This window comes from Carcharodon carcharias, chromosome 30, assembly GCF_017639515.1.
Source record: "Carcharodon carcharias isolate sCarCar2 chromosome 30, sCarCar2.pri, whole genome shotgun sequence".
Lineage (NCBI taxonomy): Eukaryota > Metazoa > Chordata > Chondrichthyes > Lamniformes > Lamnidae > Carcharodon > Carcharodon carcharias.
In genome coordinates, this window is record NC_054496.1 from 11,952,936 (window position 1) to 11,971,633 (window position 18,698).

At 46.2% G+C, this 18,698-nt stretch overlaps 1 protein-coding gene across 1 annotated transcript in view; it reads left to right on the top strand.

Moving 5' to 3' along the window:
- The first annotated feature begins 4,403 nt into the window (after positions 1-4,403).
- rab3da (RAB3D, member RAS oncogene family, a) overlaps positions 4,404-18,698 on the top strand; it is a 46,399-nt gene continuing 32,104 nt past the window's right edge. The window contains exon 1 of the mRNA XM_041177363.1: positions 4,404-4,484. The gene's annotated coding sequence lies outside the window, so the exon portion shown is untranslated. The remainder of the gene's footprint in view (positions 4,485-18,698) is intronic.

Consider the following 18,698-nt stretch of genomic DNA (forward strand, 5'->3'; position numbering starts at 1 on the left):
CTGAAGGTGAAGACTTTGGCTCTGGGTTTCAAGCCAGTTTTTTTATTCATTCGTGGGATGAGGGCATCACTGGCTGGGCCAGCATTTCTTGCCCATCCCTAAGTCTCCTTGAGAAGGTGGTGATGAGCTGCCTTCTTGAACCGCTGAAATTGATGATGAAATGTCAGTCCTGGTGTCTGCGGGTGAGTGAACGAGTACCTGAGGGTGAGAATGGCTCCACGATTGAGGGACTTCAGTTACGTGGATAGATTGGAGAAGCTGAGGTTGTTCTCCTTGGAGAAGGGAAAGTTGAGAGGAGATTTGACAGAGGGGTTCAAAATCATGAAGACAGAGCAGACAGAGACAAATTGTTCCCACTGGCAGAAGGGTCGAGGACTTGGGGACACTGATTGAAGATGATTGGGGAAAGAACCAACAATGACGAGAGGAAAAACATTTTTACACAGCAGGTGGTTAGATCTGGAATACACTGCCTGCAAGTGTGGTAGCATCAACCGAGGTATTCAAGAAAAAAATTGGATAAGCACTCAGAGAAAAAATATTGGCCAGGGAGGGACTAGCTAAATTTCCCTTTCGGACAGCCAGCACAGGCTTGATGGGCTGAATGGGCAGGAACTCATCAAGCCTCCTTAGACAGTGTCTTCCAAATCCACAACCATTACCACCTAGAAGGGCAAGGGCAGCAGACACATGGGAACACCACCACCTGGAAGTTCCCCTCCAAGCCACACACCATCCTGACTTGGAAATATATCGGCCGTTCCTTCACTGTCGCTGGGTCAAAATCCTGGAACCCCCTCCCTAACAGCACTGTGGGTGTACCTACACCACATGGACTGCAGCGGTTCAAGAAGGTGGCTCACCACCACCTTCTCAAGGGCAACTAGGGATGGCCAATAAATGCTGGCTCAGCCAGCGACGCCCACATCCCGTGAATGAATTTTAAAAATGGCCTCCTGTGCTATACCCATCCAGTGAGTGTCTGCTGGCAAGTGTTAGCAGGTAGATGCTGCCCGTTTGCTAGAGAAGGCAAACTGACTCAGGGGTTTGCTGGAAGGGAAGAGGAAGCCCAAAGTTACCTTGTGTGGCCTGGACAACATCTATTGGCCATTCTCTGAGTGATACAAGTATCAGCCAAGTGGAGTCCATTTTTAGACCACTGAACACCTTTGGTTGGGAAGAGGAGTACAAGGGTGGAAATTAAAAACAAAATGCTGCTCAATGTTTATTATGAATTGACAGTTGAAAGAAAAAATGGGTTTAATCCTTTGGGCCTGGCTCCTGTTCTCAGCCAATGTCACCTCCTGGGGGATCTGCTGTCTGCTCAGGGATCAGGTCAAAATGGCAGATCAGGCCCTAATCACATCAACAGCAAAACTTTCACTTCGAAAGCTGCTTTAACACCCAAAGGCACTTCACAGGAGCGATTATTAAATGGATTAGGTTCCCAACCAGGGCATTTAAAGAGGACCCCGCTGGTTCAGGTGGGTGTCCTCGGTACCTGTAATTTGCAAATTGCAGTTGGCCAGATCAGAGCGGGAAGGGAGTGGGTAAATCTCTCACTTCGCTATATAACACCATCCCACTTCTTTGTTTTCCATGTCCTCAACCGTACCCAGTCTGTGCTCCACATTGAGTTCTCAGCACAAGAACAGGCTGTTTGGCTTAACTGGTCCATGTTGGCGTAAGTGAGAAGTTGGTGCAGTCGTCACAGTCCAGTGTCATTCTCAGCTCTAAAGCAATGGCACAGGACAAAAGGGGCCAATCTCCAGCTAGTGGGCGCAGTATTTCACATTTCAGTCAGCAGGTGGTGTCATTGCTCTTACAGAACAGCTCCCTTCCCACGCTAACTTTCGATGACCAATGCAGGGACTCTGAGGCAGCAGTCACTCAGGGAGGTAATAGTTTACCTATACATGTTATGTTTAGTGACATTGTATCTTTTCCATTTCTGCAGAGAAAAGAAATCTTGTTTTTGAAATCGTTTTTAAACCCCGTCTTAGAATTTCATAAAAGCAAAATGCTGCGGATGTTGGAAACCTGAAATAAAAACGGGAAAGTGCTGGAATAACTCAGCAGATCTGGCAGCATCTGTGGAGAGGGCAACAGAGTTAAAGTTTCAAGTCGAATATGGCTCCTCTTCAGAACTTAGAATTTTATAGCGTAGGAGGCCATTCAGCCCATTGTGCCTGTGCCAGCTTTTTGAGAGTTATCCAATTAGTCTGGACTCCCCTGCTCTTTCCCAAATTATTCCTTTTCTACTACACAGCCTGCTCCTTTTTGTAACTTGTATTTAGAAAGGGGCTTTTGTGATCTCAGGCCTTCTAAAAAAAACACTTAAAATACTTCTAAATTGTAGTCAGCGTTGTAATGCAGGAAACACAGGAGCCAATTTGCGCACAGCAAGCTCCCCAAAACAGCACTTATGAGAATGACTGGCTTCTGGCTGAGGGATAAATATTGGCTCCGGACAGTGGGGAGAACTCCCATGAACTTCTTCAAAATAGTGGCCATGGGATCTTTATACGTCCACCCAAGAGGGCAGACGAGGCTTCGGTTTAATATCTCACCCGCAAGAGGGCACCCCCAGATAGCGCAAAAGATGGAGAATCATGCTGAACTGAGGTTAACATTAGGAGGGAAGGGGAGGGAGCGGGGGAATTGTATGTCAGGGCCTCTGTACCTCACCCACCCCCTGGTGATGAACGTAATTAAAGCAAAATACTGCAGGTGCTGGAAACCTGAAATAAAAGCAGAAAGTGCTGGAAAAACTCAGCAGGGGGTAAACGTTTGGCACCCTCTTCCTTAAAAGTTGGTGGAAGCAGAGACTTTGAATATTTTCAAGGCAGAGATGGATAGGTTCTTGGTAAGCAATGGGGGTGACAGGTTATCGGGGTGGGTGGGATGCAGGTTTCAGGTTACTGGAATAGACCAACCATGACCTTATTAAATGGGGGAGCAGACTGGAGGGGCTGAATGGCCTATTCCCCGCTCCTTGTTTGGACGTAGGTCCGGTAGCATCAGTGGCTTGGCCTGAATAGCCAATTGGTTATGGTACTGGGTTTGTAACCCCAAGACCAAGAGTTCAAATCTCACAATGGCAAACTATGAAACAATGTAACTTCATATGTATAAACAGATGGAAACATGTTTGTACTCGAAAGAGTTACTCAGTACTCACAGCTGCTTTATAAGCTTGGCCTAAATAGCCAAGTGGTTATGGTACTGGGTTTGTAACCCTAAGATCAAGAGTTCAAATCTCACAATGGCAAAACTATGAAACAATGTAACTTCATTGGAAACAGGTTTACTCAAAAGAGTATCAGTGGCGAGGGAAACAGGGTGAAGGTTTTCGAGTCCAATAGTGACTGTTCCTCAGGGACTCAAGTGATGGGGGGCCGATACACCTCCATTGGGCAGAGTCCCTGACAGATTCAGAGGGAAGAGGCCACCCGTTTGGGAGTGCGACATGGGAAAATCCACATGAACTTAACCCCCACCCCGCGAGAATTTAAGCCTGGAGCAAATAAAAGGAAAGAGTTCCATCCAGCGTGCTCTGACTGACGGTGATGAAAGGACAGTCGAAAATAAAAACTTGGCAAAAAAAAAAATCATCTTTCACATCAGCTGGGCGTTGGCTCCCTCCCTTGCAGTTCTGCGATGCAACCGGAGGGCGGAGCCTTGGAGACACTCCCTGGACTGAGCAGATATGATGTCCTTTCTGCACAAGTGGTGAGGGCTGCTTTCCATTGCAAATAGCTTACCTTACGCCAGGTCCCCAGGTAACCTTTTCCAAGTGCCTGCAGAACTAGGCAACATCCAACCCAGCCACCCCCCACCCTCCCCCGGGGGTCCCCTTAAAACTGCAGAGAGAGAAAAATAGGTATTTCTCCCTGTCCATTTTCACTAAGGATGTGTATTGGTTTCAATGGTGCGTGTAGATAGTGGCATCACCGAGGGGAGTTGCTGGCCCAGGTTTCACAAGAAACCTGTGTAACAACAGCTAGTATAACACCAACTTGCATTTATGTAGCGCCTTTGACGCGCAATGCGATGGTGCAAGGGGTTTTCAGGGGAGCCTTGGCGTTTGACACCGAGCCCACGTATAAGAAGGTTGAGGACCGGTGACCCCCAAAAAGCGTGGTCAGTTTTCAGGAGCGTCTTAAAACGAGGGGCCAGGTGGGTGGGGTGGATTCTAAAGCTGAATGGGGTTGAAGCCCGGCAGACGCTTCTGATCCCCATTTTGTCAGGAAATGCTCTCTCCCACCTTCCAATGGTGAAACTGTGTTCCTTCATCGATTGGTCTGCGAGTGGCTGGTGTGTGTGATTTTTGGGTGGATGATGTGGGGAGTTGATTGCTGCGGTCTGCTCTTAAGTCAGTCACACCTTCCCTCTGTGTGTAGATCCGGTTGGAGAGGAGAACAGACACACGCAACAATTACCAGTTTACAGTGAGCAGAGCAAAGAGGGAGAGACAGAGAGAGGTAAGAAAACTCCGAGCTTTATAGCACCGGGGCCCTTTAAGTATGTAACGACCTCCTTTATAAAGTTCGGCTACCCCCCTGCAAGCAGTGGAAACAATTTTAATCCAGAAAACTATTTCTTTTTAATCTAAATTACAGGGCAGCCTTTGGCAAGAGGATCGGAGAATGGCAAATGTTTAACAGATTAAGATGTATTTCTACTCGATGGTATCACAAGACGCAACACTTTGGAATACCCAAAGTTTCAATTTTTGCTTAATCTATTTCTTGTCTTATATCATCAATCGGGCTCTTGGGCGTGTAATGCTGCGTTTGTAGAGTAGCTTTAGTTTAATTAACTCTTGTCAGATGCGCTGTCCATACCAGTCCTTTCATACATTTTAATCTCACGATTTAAAAGAGAGCTGCCCGACTAGTTATGGGGAAATCCTCCTTCGGGTGCTGTTGGTTTTCAAAGCTAAAATATTTCAGGGTCGTGTTCAACGTCAGCGTTGTGGTGAGCAGCTGTTAGGCAGAGCTGAAGTCACACCTTGTCTTTAATGCAGCAGGGAGAAGCCAGTGTTTATTTAAGAATCAAACGCACTGTTCGCCCTGAGAATCAGACTGGAGTCTCCACAGCTCTGTCCATTCCGGGAGGCGGCCCAACACGCGCGGCCAGCTGGCCGTGTTTCTTTCCTTTTTGCCACTCGTTTCGGAAACCGAGAGTTCAAAATAAAATGTTCTCAACATAAAGGCAGCGGAACGTGGGGAATTCGTGGTAAACCGGTCGCTGTGTATGTATGTATGTGTGTGTGTGTGTGTGTGTGTGTGTCAAGAAGCAGCATGGGACCCCATGGGTGAGTGATTATACCAAATAGTGAGGACTGGGGAAGGGACCGAGGGAGGGGGAGGGGGGGAGACAGGAGGGAGGGGGAGGGGGGGAGACAGGAGGGAGGGGGAGGGGGGGAGACAGGAGGGAGGGGGAGGGGGAGGGGGGAGACAGGAGGGAGGCAAGGGGCAGGAGTAATGAAGCAGGGGGGAGAGGTAGGGGGCAGGAAGGATAAGTGGGGAGAGGGGGAGATGTGAGGGGGAGTCGGGGGGTGCTGGGGGGAGGGGGAGTTGGGGGAGAGGGGCTGGGGAGAGGGGGAGTTGTGGGGGGGAGGACGGAGGGGCTGGGGAGAGGGGGAGTTGTGGGGGGGAGGACGGAGGGGCTGGGGAGAGGGGGAGTTGTGGGGGGGCGAGGGGTAGGGGAGAGGGGGAGTTGTGAGGGGGGGAGACGGGGGGGGGTGCTGGGGGGGGGAGGAAGTGCAGCACGGTGTTCCTTACTATTTGAGAGGGAGGCAGAGAGGGGACAGGAGGTTGGAGGGGGGAGGGAGGCAAGGAGCTGGAGGATAGAAGTAGGTAGAGGGAGGGGGCAGGAAGGATTGGGGGCAAAGTGAGGGGGGACCCCCACCCCCACCCCCACCCCCCACCCTCACCCCCACCCCCACCCTCTACCCCCACCCTCTACCCCCACCCTCTACCCCCACCCTCTACCCCCACCCTCTACCCCCACCCTCTACCCCCACCCTCTACCCCCACCCTCTACCCCCACCCTACCTTCTACCCCCCATCCTTTCCCTACCTCCCCTGTTTCCGAATGCCAGCTCTCAGACTGCGTTACCCCACCCCCACCCCCACCCCACCACCCCCCTCACCCGTGTTTCTCTATGCCAGCTCTCAGTCTGCCCTTGGATGCTGGGCCAATTGTGCATCCCTCCCCCACCATCTCCACCCTCCAGGCTTGGGATCTTCCTCCTGCCTTTCACCACTCCAGTTAACTAACTCCTACTCTCTCGTCCCTTTGCCTTGGGAACTTTGCTACATTGAAAGCACCATGTCATGCAGTGGGCTCTTTACTCTCTCGTCAATGGATAATTGATGAGCTACCATGGTGGTAATTATTGGGTGTGGTTTCTTTACCTTTTCTGCTGCTCTGGTCTGGCTCCTCACCCCCACCAAATCTTTAAGCCCTGTCGTGTGCCGCAGGAATGCCAGACTGCCAGTCTGGTAAAGGTGGTGTCAGGGAAAGCTCACTGAGAGTGGCTGCGCTGCTGAGCAGAGCAGAGCGTGGTGAGGGAAGGAGAATAAGGAAAATCTTACATTTCTAATGCGCCTTTCACAACTTTCGGACGTTGAAAAGTGCTTTTTGAGGTGTAGTCACTGTTAGAAATCTATAGAAACATGGCAGCTAATTGGTGCACAGCATGATCCCACAAATGACAATGACCAGGTTTTGTTGATGTCAGCTGAAGGATAAATATTGGCCAGGGAGATCTCTCCTGCTTCTCTTCACGGTACTGACATGTGATCTTTTAAGACCATAGCAGGGCAGACTTTATCTTGGTTTAAAGTCTCTTTTGAAAGAGAGCTGAGGCTCGGCTGGTAGTGCACTCACCTCTGAAAAACCAGGTTCCTGATTTGAGTTCCGCTCCAGGGCTTGAGCACAGAAATCAAGGCTGATGGTCCAGTGCAGCACTGGGGGAGTGCTGTATTGTTGGAGGCACATCTTTCTGATGTGATATTAAACCAGGGCCTCTCAGGTGGATGCAAGTGGTCCCATGGCACAGCTTCGAAGAAGTGCAGGGGGAGTTATTCCTGAAGTCCTGACCAATGTTTATTCCTCAGTCAACATCTCCAAAAAAAAAATGGATTATCTGTCCATTAGCATGTTGCTGTCTCTGGGAGTTTTCTGTGTGCAGATTAGCTGCCATGTTTTCCACATTACCACCAATTATTTTTCAAGCTTTAAAGCACTTCGAGATATCCAGCAGTCATGAAATGTGCGACAGAAATGCAAATCTCTCTCTGTGTCTCCTCCGACACTGCAGTGCTTCTTCAGTCCTGCACTGGGAGCGTCAGCCTGGATTTTGTGCTTGGCCCTCGGGTGGGAACTAAAACTTCTGACTCCGAGTTGAGCCTGCTACCACCCCCGCCCCCCCCGAGCCTGGGCATGGAGGTGACAGCAGCAATCCTGGGTATGAATAGTACGTAAAGTGGATTAAAGGCGGAGAAAGTTTGCGCATTGTTATCCTTCAATATTTTTCTCCCCTCTGCCCTGCCCCCTTCCTATAAGTAAATGCAATGCAGCTCGCCAGAGGAGTTTACCTGAGATTGGATCCCCTTCCATCCCTCCCTCCACATCTCATGTGTCCAACCTTTTGAAATGTTGTGGCAATTGCATGTAATTTACTATGTACCTGCATGCTAATCTTGTGCCACAAGTAAATTGTACTACTATAAAGTGGCTTTGAAGTGTTTTGCTTCTAAATTTTGCCAATGAATTAGACCTATTGTGTTTTAAAGGCAGCTACTCGGTTTTGTTAACCACATAGAGAAAACTGGATAGGTGGCGGGGGTCAGGAATCTGGACCCACTCCCTAGCCTGGGGACAGCGAAGCTAAATGGAGCTCTGTGACATCAGACCTGACTGGCGTAAGCCAACTCGGCACAAAGTGAGGAATGAAACAAAGACCTTTCCAGGTCTGTGTGAATCTGAAACAAAAACAGAATTACCTGGAAAAACTCAGCAGGTCTGGCAGCATCGGCGGAGAAGAAAAGAGTTGACGTTTCGAGTCCTCATGACCCTTCGACAGAACTTGAGTTCGAGTCCAGGAAAGAGCTGAAATATAAGCTGGTTTAAGGTGTGTGTGTGGGGGGCGGAGAGATAGAGAGACAGAGAGGTGGAGGGGGTTGGTGTGGTTGTAGCGACAAACAAGCAGTGATAGAAGCAGATCATCAAAAGATGTCAACAACAATAAATCTGTTTTTATCTTTGTTTTTGTTTTTTTTTTTGTTTTTTTAGTTTTTTTGTTTTTATCTCTGTGTGAATCTGTACTGGATGATGCAATTATCAATTGAGCCACAGGGGGAGGCACTTATTAAATCTTGAGAGGTGCCTCCGGATTGGGTGGGAACCCCAAGCGTCTATCTGTGTCCACTAGGCCGCTCCTGGTGCCAAGTCAACCCGATGAGTTTTATTGAGGCGACATCTGTGCTTCATAACATTGTCTCATGGGGCAAGGTTGAGGACACTGCCCTTGACCCTATCACAATGGAGGAGCCTGGACTGCCATTGGGTTCCCTGGGGGTTGTGGGGTGGGAGTGGGGGGGATGGGTGTAGCGGGGAGTACTGCTTAAAATAAAATTGAGGGACGAATTTGGGAAGCCTTAAACCACAAAAGCAAAACACTGCAGATTCTGGAAATCTGACACGAAGTACAGAAACGCTGGAAGCATTCAGCAGGTCTGGCAGCATCTGTGGAGGGAGCCTTATAGCGGTGATCTCATTGCAACATTGAGGGCTTGACAGGGTGGGACTCGAACTCAAGTTCTGTCGAAGGGTCATGAGGACTCGAAACGTCAACTCTTTTCTTCTCCGCCGATGCTGCCAGACCTGCTGAGTTTTTCCAGGTAATTCTGTTTTTGTTTTAAATACTGAGAAACTGTTTCCCTGAAAGGAGAATCCAGCACCAGGAGTCATAGTCTTGGGGATGGAGGGTCAGCCATTTACCACCGAGATGAGAAATTTCTTCGCGCGTGTGAATTTTAGGGATTCTCTATCCCAGAGGGCTTCGGATGCTCAGTTATTGAATATATTCAAGACTGAGGTCAGTAGGCTTCTCTCCAATAAGCAAATCAAGGGATATGGTCGGAGGGTGGAAATTGAGGTAGATGACCAATGACGGAACAGGCTCGAGGGGCTGAATGGTTCCTATTTCTTATGTTCTTACACTAAACCATCTCCTCGGGACCGACATAAACCAAGACACGTGCTTCCTGCGTTCAGTTCAGCATGGAGAGAAGGACTGTTACGATGCTCTGTAATGACCTGGCAGGCGGGAAGGCAGACCCGGTCCGGGAGCAGCTGAGCAATGGTCCGATCGCCGGCTGGCCAAATATCGGCCAGCCAATGTGAAAGGCGCACTCAGAGCCTCAGAGCTGCCAGGGTTGGTACGGGAGGAGGGCAAGCACTGAAGCGTACGCTGGGCGTGTGCTCACAGAAAGCTCCCTGCAGGCACGGAACATTAAAAATGAAGAGCTGAGCGCTAAGGAAAAACACCCCCCCCCACCCACTCTGGTGCGACTCTGTCACATGAGCAGGAACATGTTTAAAAATTAGTCCTAAAAGTTTTTATTTTTTAATCACTGATCAGCACCTCATCCCCCACCTGTGGTTGAGGTTTCACAAAAAAAAAACGCAAAGGCTGCTTGGTCTATTCGCCCACCCTCCAACTGAACGGAAGAATTCAATTTAATTAATTGGTTAAGGGCCTTAACGGGCCTCTTAATTGTCGGCCGGCACGCTGCTACCTCTCGTGCGCGCCCACCAAGCGAAATTATCGTGCGCTATTTTTTTTTTTAAACTCACGTTCGGGTTGGGTGTGCCCCACCCGACAAGGGATAAATTCTGCCCTTGGTTTCGAGCTGTTGAGTATGGAGTTTTGGTGCAATGAGTGTATCAGTTGGATCAGTAGAAGCCAGTGGCAGTAGCAGTGCCTTGAATTAGCAAGTCAGCCAAGTGTTTGATATCTGCAGCCCTTAGCTTCAATTGTACCGACTGTTGCCCCCACTCTCTTTCCCCCCTCTCCCAAAGAATATTTGAATATCTCGGACTGTTTCCATGCCTACGGTCTCTACTCCCATTTCCAAACAGTTCTTTATCCAGCTCTTTTTTTTTTTAGAAAAATTGCTTTGAGATATAAACACTGAGATAAAAGCCAAATACTGCGGATGCTGGAACTCTGAAATAAGAACAGAAAATGCTGGAAAATCTCAGCAGGTCTATAAGCACCTTTGGTGAGAGAAACGGAGTTCACGTTTTGAGTCCCTATGACCCTTCTTCAGAGCTCCAAGAGTCATACGGACTCGAAACGTTAACTCTGCTTCTCTCTCTAGAGACACAAACACTGTTCAGCGAAGGGGATGCTGCCACCTCACAGGAAATTTCGGGCAGATTTTGCCCTTTGAATCCGGAGAACTGACTGATTGGAAGCCTCTGATATATAACACTATCACATTGTAAGCAAAGTTCCGTAAACGCTCGTGGGCCAATGGGAACTTGAATATGGTATTAAAAGTGTTATCGCGACATGATATCACAGCTGATGGCTCCATTGTTCCCACTTTAAACCTCGCTGCTTCTCTCTTCTTAAAGATGGTCCTTAAGATCTGCCTCTTTGACCAAGGTTTGGGTCACGTGTCCCGGTATCACCTTGTGGCTCTGTCAAATTTTGTTAACATGCTTCGGGGACTTTTAATGTGCGGAAGATGCTATTTAACTAGGAGTTTTATTCCTAAAATATCTCCCCATGTGCACTTATTACATGAGAGATTGACAATAAACAGCTGCAGACTTGACCCTGACCCTTCTAAACCTCATTGTATCTGTTTGTTGACTTGATGGTGAAAGATTCTTCATGCAATTGAACCAACCAAGGGCTGAATAAATTCAAAATGCCTTGAGCTAAAAAGGAAGACTTGAGGCACTTTTTACCACCATCGGATATCTCAAAGCACTTTACAGCCAATGAAGTGCTTTTTGAAGTCTGGTCACTGTTGTGGAAAACTTGGCAACCAATTTTCTCACAGTGAGCTCCCGAAACAGCAATGCGATAATGACCAGGTCATCTGTTTTATGTGATGTTGATTGGGGGATAAATATTGGCTAGGAATCAGAAATAACTCCCCTGCCCTTCTTTGAAACAGTGCCACCAGGTCTTTTACATACACATTAGAGAGCAGACAGGGCCTCAGCTTAAGATGGCACCTCCTACACTCCCTCAGTACCGTGTTGGACTGGCAAGTCAAGATTTCTGTCGTCAAGTTCTTGAGTGGGACTTGAACCCAGAACCTTTTGATTCTGAGGAGAGAGTGCTACCAGCTAAGTCAGTTGCCTCAGGTGTTTTGTTACTGAGTCAGAAGCAATGATGCCGTTCTGCAATTTGACTGCAGCTTTTAATGAGGAGCATTATTTTAAAACTATTTGATTATTGTTACCAAATGCAGTAAATTTTATTGCCTTGAGTAATTGGGCGTCAGCCATACTCAGTGGAGCACTCGATGAGTGAGCAAAGCAACTGTTTCTTTTCCCTCCATTAAAGTAGTGACTACACTTCAAATAAAAGTACTTCATTGGCTGTAAAGCGCTTTGAGACCACCCCCCAAACCCCCCTCCCCAGACCTGAGCTCACGAAAGTCTTTCTTTTGGATGCCAAGAGTTGGCGCAGTTATAAAAATGCCCCATTGTGTAGAGTCATGTCATATGTCCTTACAAAATCATTAAGCTTCAGTGGATACCATAATATCATGCTGTTCCTAAAGTGTGGTCAAGTCTCTGTTTAACAGAACTCTGGACAAAAACGGGCTCAATTTCAGAAAATTAATTTATTGCGAAGAATAAAGTGGGGCATAAGAAATAGCAGAGTAAACCACATGGCCTGTCGAGCCTGCTCCACCATTCAGTACAATCATGGCTGATCATAGACTTCAACTCCACTTTCCCGCCCATATCCCTTGATTCCCTGAGAGACCAGATATCTGTCTACCCCACCCTTAAGTGTATTCAGTGATGGAGCATCCACAACCCTCTGAGGTAGAGAATGTCAAAAATTCACAATCCTTTGAGTGAAGTAATTTCTCCTCGCCTCAGTCCTAAATGATCGGCTCCTTATCCTGAGATTGTGCCCCTATGTTTTGGATTCCCTGACCCGTGGAAACAATCTCTCAGGTGGTATTTGCCAGGCTGACCAAATTCACAAGTGAAATTTGGCCACACTATCACAATGGTTTTGCAATTTGTATTTATTACGAGAAGGCTTGTGCATTGAATTCAGAAGTAATGAATCCACTAACACCATTTAGATATTTTAAAAATTAAATTAAAATGTTTATTAGCAAAAGAAAAGAATAAAAGCACATACATAAGATTACAGTTACTCATTACTTAGTATTATAACACATCCCAAAATTCCTAATTAACCTGACTCCCAACTACACACACCCTTTAAGGCAACAGTCCAAAATAGATTTTAAATTTAGAGAGGTAATCCAGCAAGTTTACCACAGCACCCACTCAACAGTGTAATTCCAAAGGCTTTTTAACACACCTTTGGTTACTGGAACAGCAGAATTCTACAAAGTGGCTAGAGGTTGTTTCCCCAAGTCTGTTTCACACAGTGTATCTTTTAGATCTTACACGGCTACTCCAGATACAACCTTCCATCCTTCTTTAAATATATTCCTTCCTCTTTAATCTGTAAATCCCATTGTTTTCATATGTTGTTAGAATTCACTTTTCTCATACTATACAAAGCTTTCATGTTGTCAATATGGACTTTTCCTTTCGGGAAAAATAAATGTAATAACCTTGCCCTGTTTATCCTGTCAGTTATAAAACTTTACCATGTTTCTTTGAAAACTAAACACCTCTCCACTTACCTTAAAATGCAAATTTCATTCACACCCTATCTACTGACTTTACCCTAGCTCACTCATTAGCCTTTCAAATACACCTAACTTTTTACACCTAACTCTTTTGATAATTTCAACCTTGCAGTCTATCCTACTCTAATCCAATTAAATCAGGCACCCAGACAGAACCATCCACACACGCACAAATATAAATAAGCCTGCTTTACAATACCTCACACTAATATTATGAAAAATATGGTAGTTTCGTGACACAAGCCCCTTCGGAATTTTGAAGGTTTCAATGAAATTGCCTCTCATTCTTCTAAACTCCGGCGAACAAGGAGCATTATTTTAAAACTATTCGACTATTGTTCCCAAATGCAATGAACTTTAATTGGTCTTCAGTCATGTTCGGTGGGAGGACTCTGAGCCCAATATACTTAGCCTTGTGGGATGTGTGTCTTCCATTTGCAGTTTCTCTTAATTATTGCTCGCTGATCCTTTACTCCTTGCAACGTGTAAGCATTGAACTTCCCAATAGGAAGGGTGAATTAGAGGTCCAGTCCCTCCTAAGTTACTCCAGTATGGAATTTTTAAAAGATTTGGTGGCAGCTTTCTTGCTTGAATTGGGTCTGGAAAAGAAGTGCATGCCTTAAAGTTAGGGAGTCTGAGAACCAAAGGAAGTGCCTGTGTGAGAAGTTGCTTATGCCACATCTGTGCTCCTATCCTTCCCACTTTCTAGTCAGCGTAGGAGGATTCCAACTCTGGTTGGGTTTATTATGATGTAATCTCCAACTCTAACCACACCATCCAGTCAAACAGCCTCACTTCCCACCTTTTAGAACCAATAAAAATAAATTTTCAAAGAAAATCAAAAACAATAATTCCATAATAATGTCCCCGTGGTGATTTGCTCTGGATTTGCCTGTGACAGTGTCCTAGAGATTAACTTTTAATTTCTGGAGACACCAGGACAATCCAGGAGAGTTGGCAATCCAATAAACCAGTGAAGCACCATCCTTCTCGAAGTCCAGCGCTGTGCTGTAGAAGCAGGTGAATCCTCATCAGGCTATTGACACACATCTCTTAGAAATCCTGGTTCATCGCTCACTTTCAAGCCTCCCTGAACTTGAGCTCATCAAAAACTCTGCCCCCATCCTAACTTGCAACAAGTCCCATGTATCCACCAGCCCTGTGCTTGCTGACCTACATTGGGTTCCTGTTCCATTAAAGCCTTGATGTCAAAATTCTCGTCCACGTGTTCGACCCCCTCAATGGCCTCCCTGTGACCCTTTCCAGCCCCACAACCCCTGAAGTCTCTGCGTTCCTCCAATTCCGGCTCTTGCCTGTCCTTGATTTTCTTCACGTTGGCCTTGGTGGCCATGCCTTCAGTCACCTGGACCCTAAACTCTGGAATTCCCTCTCTAAACCATCTCTGCCTCTCCACCCTTATCTCCTCCTCTTAAATTTTCCCTTAAAACTTACAACGATGACCAATGTTTTGGTCTGCTGCCCTGAAATCTCTTTATCTGGTGCGGTACCTTTCAAGTTTCTGTTTGCTAATGCTCCTTTCATGTGCTTTAGGATGATTTCCTAAATTAAAGATGCAAGTTGTTGTAAGTAGGGCAGATTCTGGGAATGATCTGTGCTACTTCGGCAGGATTCGGGCTGAATCCAGCGATGTTGCTTAGGAAATCTTTTTTAGGGAGATGGGTTATTTCTACTCTCGTGTGTCCTCAACATTTAATTGGTGTATGGAGCATATTTAATCTACTCGTCATTTCTTGTTATGTGTCAGCCTCTCTCCCTGTCTGTCTCGATGTGGCCTGAGCTGGGCATTTTTGGTGGGAGCGCATCAAGCAATGATCCTGGTTAACTCACAACGGATTCTCAACCAGAATGTGAAGAGATTTGTTTTGCTGAATGCTGAAATTAATCTTTCCTTTTAACTGGCTTCTACAGTGTTAGAGATTCAGTGTGTTGTGTCTCCCACCCTGTGGACCTCTTCACATGTACGATAAGCCATGAGAGTGGATAAGGCCACTGTTAAGTCCTTCCTACAGGACATGACCTCTCTCTTGAGAGCATCTCATTATAGCAATCCTAGAATCTTGCAGCACAAATGGAGGCCATTTGGCCCATTGTGCTTGTACTGGCTCTTTGAAAGAGCTGGTAAATTAGTTCCACTCCCCTTGCTTTCTCATCACCCCGAAAATTTCCCCTGTGCAATTATTTATCCAATTCCCTTTTGATAGTTACTACTGAATCTGCTTCCGCTACCTTTTTAGGCAGCGCACTCAGGATCGTAACAATTAAATCTTGAATATCCCCAACCTTCTGGCTCTGTTGTCCTTTCACTGTCTGCCCTTTCTCAATTGTGAGGTTGAGGCTAATTGCCCTTTCGCTCGACCCCAGCACAGATTTCAATAGAGATGCTCTTCTAAGAAGCAAGCTGGCCCGAGAGACTTCCATTTGGATCACGCCATCCCTTTAAGTACTGACAGCCATCACCTCATTTAAGGGCTGCTGTTTTTAAATGTCCACTCTTCTAGCCATTGCTGCACCACAGCTGGTCGATAGCTGGAATTTTCTAAAAGTGAATGAGTGTTTTAAGTTCATTAGAATTGATCGGCAATGCTAAGCAACTGCTGATAAAATGCTGGCCGGCAGTTCTGCTTTAGCTAGGTCTGTGTTTGTGTGTGTGTGTGGGTGTGTGACAGTCTTCATTAACTGATGGTTTGGTCCCTTCTGGTGCCAACGAGCTGTGTCAGTAATTCTTCCTGTTGATTATGTCGGGGGATGGGATGCTATGACACCACGAATCTATCTCACAAAGAAAATGTGTTCCAGTAAGGATGGGCTTGCCGACTGTCCAGAATTAGCCTGGAGTCTCCGGAAGTTTTAGGTTAATTTCCCGGATACTGCTTGAAGCAGTGAACATATGAACATACAGATTAGGAGCATGGGTAGGCAATCCAGCACCTCGAGCCTGCTCCGCCATTTGATGAGATCATGGCTGATCTGATTGTGGCCTCATCTGGACTTTCCTGCCTTACCCCCTATACCTTTAGATTCTTGACTGACAAGGGAGTCAGCATTAAAAATATTCAATGACCCAGCCTCCACTGCTTTCTGGGGAAGAGAATTCCACAGACTAACGACCCTCTGAGAGAAAAAAATTCTCCTCATCTCTGTCTTAAATGGGAGACCCCTTATTTTTAAACTGTGTCCCCTAGTTCTAGTCTCTCTCATAAGGGGAAATATCCTTATGGGAGAGACTATTGTAGGAAGGATGTGATTGCACTGGAGGGGGTGCAGAGGAGATTCACCAGGATGTTGCCTGGGATGAAACATTTAAGTTATGAAGAGAGGTTGGATAGACTTGGGTTGTTTTCGTTGGAGCAGAGAAGACTGAGGGGCGACCTGATCAAGGTATACAAGATTATGAGGGGCATGGACAGGGTGGATAGGGAGCAGCTGTTCCCCTTGGTTGAAAGGTCAGTCACAAGGGGACATAAGTTCAAGGTGAGGGGCAGGAGGTTTAGGGGGGATGTGAGGGAAAACTTTTTTACCCAGAGGGTGGTGACGGTCTGGAATGCACTGCCTGGGAGGGTGGTGGAGGCAGGTTGCCTCATATCCTTTAAAATTTACCTGGATGAGCACTTGGAACGTCACAACATTCAAGGCTATGGGCCAAGTGCTGGTAAATGGGATTAGGTAAGTAGGTCAGGTGTTTCTCAAGTGTTGGTGCAGACTCGATGGGCCAAAGGGCCTCTTCTGCACTCTGATTCTGTGATTCTCTCAGCGCCCACCCTATCAAATCCCCTCAGGATCTTTTATGTTTCAGTAAGATCACCTCTCATTCTATTAAACGCCAAAGGGTATAGGCCCAACCTGCTCAACCTTTCCTCCTCAGATAATCCCGTCCACCCAGGAATCAGTCGAGCTAACCTTCTCTGAACTGCTTCTAATGCAATTATACCCTTTCTTGAATATTGCTGAGAAAAGACATTTTTGTCAAAACTTTTCATCTTGTACTCATCAGGACAATCGCAAGAATACCAATGTCAGGGGGATCAACAACTTTATACTGTATGGTAAGAGATTGCTGATTGTTTGGTCGGTGGACTCTGATTGGTAGAGGGCAATGTCTTGATCAGTCAGAGTCAAGCTGCCTGGTTTAAATTTTGAACAATGCTTAGCAGTTAACTGTCACCTTTAATTGGTGCATTCTCCATGGCACTGCATCTACCAATCACAGTCCACTTGCCAACCAATCAGTACCCTCTTCTCGTACAGTATAAAATTGTTGCTTCCTCTGACGTTGGTATTCTTGTGATTGTTCTGCTGAGTGCAAGATGAAAAGCTTCGACAAAATGTCTTTTTTGACAATACTCAAGTTTTGTACTACCAAACGACTATTTATATCCTTTCTTAAGTAAGGAGACCAAAACTCTACACAGTTCTTCAGAAGCGGTCTAACCTAAGGGGGAAAAAAAAACGTCAGGATGTTTAATTTAATTGCTTTGAACAAATTTGCAAATTAATTATGAAATATTGAAATTGGGGCAGATAGGCTATTTGACTGACAGTCACAAATTATCCAGTCAGGTAATTAAATCTGTTCATTTTTCAATTAGCCAAGGCTAAATGGTGCACTGTCCTTCAAACTTAGCAAAAATTTAACGTTTCCTACCTGCTTGTATATTAATAAAAATTGGGCCATAATCACGGGACCATAAATGTATAAATCAAGCGGTATTGACTGAGTACATACATCGTGAATTCTGTTCAAAAACATCTATCATGATATTCAACAATTATGCATCTTTGGTGCGCACATTTCTCAGATGAATAGTATCAGAATTTTTTTTTTTTAAAATGGAAACCCATCCAGAATAAATTAAAATAAGTAGGGATCTTTTCAATAGATACTGTCAAAAAAAACTACTTACCATGAAAACCTTGGGCATTAATAAGTTAGCATCATGCTGTTATGCAAAACGCATCCTTGGTGATGCCCAACATGTCTTATTTTTATACTCAAACGATTACTTTTTCAACTCACGGTTGTTTGTTCTAACAATAGACACATGGGGTGATTGAGGCGAATAGCGTTGAAGGATTCAAGGGGAAGCTAGTACATGAAGGATATGTTGATCCAGTAGTTGAAGTAGGATGGGAGGAGGCTTGTGTGGACAACAAACGCTGGTGTTGACCTCTTGGTCCGAATGCTGGCCTCCTCCTATGCTTAAAATTCCGTGAGGATGAACGCGTGGGGAGAACAATGGCAAGACTGTGAGGACAGGGCAGTTACAGATAGGAGGTCTTGTGACAAAACCTCCAGGAATATATCCAGCCGGAATTGGCAACCCCAAAGCATCCTGAGTGTTACAAGTTGTCTGCAATTAGACTGGATCTCGAGTATAAAGCCATGACGTGCTGTGGGGGAGCTGTTTAATGTGGCTGCTCATTTTGGAGGATTGGATTAATGTCAAGATGGCTAACTTGCCTGCTGGCTGTTTGTCAGTTCCTGTATATTTGATAGCCACTGGTTTTCTGAGTTTAAAAGGAGCACTTCTCAAACGTAAAACCTTTCGGCACAGAAGCTATTGACTCCTCAGCTGTGGCTCATTGAGTAGCACTCTCACCTGTGAGTCAGAAGGTCAGGTGTTCAAGTCCCCTGCAGGGAAGGGTGTCCCCTCCGCTGAGGGAATGCCGCACTATCAAGTTCCAGAACTGCTTCTCTCAGCCCGATAACAGGCCAAGACATGGGCGAAAAAT